Genomic DNA, 4,267 nt, shown 5'->3' with positions numbered 1-4,267 from the left:
GGTCGGAAAGTGAGGTTGAAAAGTCAGCACTCCAGAGAAGGAGCACTCTGACTACGCAAAAGACACCTGTGCAGCCCCGTCAGCATTGTCTGGCAGCGGCGCCTCAGGTGATTAGCCATAAACTAAACTCTTTTTTAAGAGAGAATGCAAAGCCTGGGAAGGTGAACCGTCTAGAATTACACCACAATCAACAGAGACCAGGTCATTACAAGAATGGTCTAATCTCTGTTGATTTTAGGGCCCGGCGTCTAAAAAGCTTTAAATTAGATTGATTGAATGATATCTTCATTTAACGTTATTGGCATTACGACGTAAATATGTTATGACGTAAATACGTTATGGCGTTTTATAAAATGCACTTATTTTTCTCGCATTTACCCAGAATCTAATTCACTGATTTGATCCTCCGTGATTTCAACTGCATTTGGATTTATCGTAAGATTTTACCATAGAAACGTTTCTCTTCTTGTAATAGCACCACTGGACAGATACATTAAATTTCGAGTATGACTAGAAGAATATTAGAACTGCGACCGGCAAAGACAATTCTCGAAACATGACAGTTTTACACGACCTTTACGACCCCTAACGAAGATTAAAGTCAGTTTATAATGATACTAAACGTCATGTCTATAATTCTTATTCCAATTTTGATCAAAGCCCAATACATAATCTGGAGTCTAGATATTGTCTCAAATTTAAGAATGTTCCTTAAAGAAAACTTAAGAACAAATTTAAATTCATGGAATTTTACTAAATTGGCATCTAATGAATATGGATCAAATTCAATATAAATCTGGGTACTTGTACATAATTTGAACCAGACGTAACTCAGCGCCCGATCGGCTTTACTCGGAACATGACGTCATGCGCTCAGGTTTGATTGTAATATGACGTAAGACGTCGATCAGCCAATCAATGCAATGCAAAGTAGCAGACGAACTTTTCGAAACAAAAATTTGAAGGAAATAAAAATCCTTAAATTCATTAAGCAGCACACACCTGTAACAGCTCTTTTCTGAAAACTGTGTAAACAGACAAAACAAAACAAAACAAAAAATGAATATATCCAGTTTGGAAAAAATATACGGCGGAACAAGCTGTCTCATATTGTCAAGAAAAAAATTAATTGCTGAAAAAACAACACACACACACACACACACACACACACACACACACACACACACACACACACACACACACACACACACACACACACACACACACAACTGCGTTTCCTGTGGCGAGAAGTGCATCATTGCCAAAAGAAGATCTGAGAAGAAAAGATGTGGGTGGAGATGCACGCGTACACAATGCATCCCCAACCTCCCCATGTTAAGAACGGCTTTCGGAATAGACACCCTCCCAAACCCGCCATGTTAAGAACAGCTTTCGGAATAGACACCCTCCCCAACCTTCCTCTGTTAAGAACGGCTTTCGGAATAGACAACCCTCCCCAATCTGCCCATGTTACGAACCACCATTACAAAAAAACAAAAAAAAAAATACAAAAAAAAACATAATTTATTAATCGTTTTCTTGAAAAAAAAAAGTTTCGTTGTTACACAAAAACTTTAAAAAAATAAAAAAAACAACACACTTGGCTTATCTGTTTGGTTTTGAACTTTTTCGTTGGATCAAAAAAAGAAAAAAAAAAGAAAAATTGCACTAAAACATTATTATATTACCAAAAAAAAAAAAAATAACACAAAAAACTTGTTACCGTAAGTCGTTGTTTCTCGGTTTATTTTTTGTTTCTTCTATTAAAATTATTATGTTTACATATTTTCTTCATTTTTTTTAGCAGCGTTTGTTACACTTTCATAATCGGCAAAACTCAGCGGTTAACGTCATGTTCCGAGCAACGCCGATCGGACGTTGAGTTACGTCTGGTTCAAATTATGCACAAGTACCCAAATCGGAAATACTTGAATTCTCAAATGGGAGGTTGTATCCATATTATGCACATTCTCTAAAAATATTTCAAAATTCACACACGAAACTAAAATTGGAAAACATTTAATACTGCTAAGACTAAGCTTCTTTCCTTCAACAATTACAAAAACCTTTTCAACCACTGATAGTCATAATTAATAATACGCTACATGAAAGCTTTTCCGTTGATGTAAATAACCTTGACGAACTCGACAAACAGCAAAGTCCCACCCGTTCAATGTAGATGTCATTAGATGTCGGAAAACCCCACTACTTCATTAGTTTACTTCCTGAACCCGTTAAACTTGCGGGGTTACTGATTTCCTGTCCATACTGACATGCAGAAATTTAAATGTAATGTGAACAGACATCTCGTTGCTCAACTCCCTATATTGCGTCACTTTAGATATTTTACCAATTAGTAACGTCTAACGTCTAAGTGACAATATGCCTTGCCTGGTCTAAATAAGAGTAAAAAATAGAGGAATATTAATAATGTCTCATCCTACACCCAGCTTCCATGTTGTGAACAATAGGTGCATTTCATTCGAATTAAGGAGTTAATTCAAATTAAGAAGTAATTAAAATCAAGGAGTAATTCCAATTAAGGAGTTAATTCAAATCAAGGAGTTAATTCAAATTAAGGAGTTAAGTTAGGTTTGACGGTAACTTGGTTAGGTTTTGGGCGCCATTAATTCTCTCCAAATAATTACCACACACATGTATATATATATAATTTACTTTTTAGATTTCAGCTTTGTCAAAAACACATAATTAAAATACAAAAGTGGAAAATCCAATTGTAAAATCTTCTCATCATGATATCAAAGAAATTAAGATAGAGATAGAGAAATGAAGACAGGCAAAGACAGATACAGAAAAAGAGAATCATTAATACGTATTACATCCAGTATTAAATTGATTGACGACACGCTTTTTGCTATCGAACTGTCTCCGCCATGTTTTAATAACACCTTTTTTTTTATTCTACATGAGAACACAAAAGCAATGCAAAAGTCTGCCAATCGTACATTTCATCATCATCATGACACATATATACGCACTTAACTTTATATAAATATTATATGGGTACAACAGTATTATTGTATTGAATACTTATTTTCAGTTGTGTCTAAGACTCTGAAATATAGATGCAGAGTGGTACGTGAACCTTATATCCGTCTGGATGTTCCCGGTTGGTGTACTTCCGGTCGGCAAAGTAGATCTGTCTGAGACGACAATTAGCGAAGATTTTTACACGCAGCGTCTTCACATATGTGCAACTAAATTGTAATTTTGTGTAATGCGCGAGATCCAACGTAATCTTGTTCCAGCCATTGTCCAGGTGTAGCGGGACGGAGCATCGGTGTATCGACCACTGGACCTTTAGCCTTTTCGTGGTAGCATAGATCTCCCGTATGACGCCATTGCTATCGACGACGTGCACCTCGAAAGCGAACCATCTTTCCATGTTCTTCATCACGATTGTTAAGAACGGCAAATTGATGTCCAGGTTGTCGTGGGGATCGGCCGGACAGGAGATGCACACCGAATGCGATTTCGGACCGGTGAGTTCTTTTACGATCGAGCTGATGTCATTGTCGAAAATGCTTTTGATCCGCCCTCCTGAGGAAATGAACCATTTCCATTTAGGTAGACGTGCCGGTTTAAAACTGAATAGGATTGGAATTATACATGGAGGCTGTGACTCTGGGTCTTTGATTGTGCACATATCCAGAAAAAGCTGGGCCATAGTTAAAAGTCAGAAACACCTGCTTCTAGTCGTTTCAAATAAATAATTTGGTCTTTGTTAAACCAAAAGCGTTCGCACACCGTATCCCTTACGTTAACCGGAGTTAAGCAATGTTGACCTCGACCATTACTGAACAGGTGACCATTTGGGAATACGAGGTGCTATACAGAAAAAAATCTCTTCGGAACTTTGGCGACAGATGGTGCGAATGAGCGGTAACCAAACGAATCAAACAAATCTGGCTGGGAAAATGCGGTACGAACCCATCTTAACGTGCTGGAAATGTGTGTGTATATGAGCGTATTATGTATGTTTTGCGTATGTACGTATATATATGTATATGTGTGTGTGCATATGTGTATGTATATGTGAATATGTGTGTATGATGCTCTTATAATAAATGTAACGTTGCAACTTTTCTCCTTACAGGTGACTACATCTACTACATTTGCATACACAGGCTTTTCCGATTTATCACAGCTTTTCAATAGAAATAGACAATCAAGTGCATTATGCTGAGAACCGAAAAGTGCTTTGTTATTAATCAAAATCTCTTACCTTTATGTTCGCTAGTAAGCA

General features: G+C 37.0%; 1 pseudogene; it reads right to left on the bottom strand.

Moving 5' to 3' along the window:
• Window positions 1-3,067: 3,067 nt before the first annotated feature.
• Window positions 3,068-3,688, bottom strand: LOC145254513 (uncharacterized; annotated as a pseudogene).
• Between the last annotated feature and the right edge of the window lie 579 nt (window positions 3,689-4,267).

Source organism: Euprymna scolopes, chromosome 30, assembly GCF_053919585.1.
Source record: "Euprymna scolopes isolate OS-2025 chromosome 30, ASM5391958v1, whole genome shotgun sequence".
Lineage (NCBI taxonomy): Eukaryota > Metazoa > Mollusca > Cephalopoda > Sepiida > Sepiolidae > Euprymna > Euprymna scolopes.
This window is presented reverse-complemented; position numbering and strand designations above follow the sequence as displayed.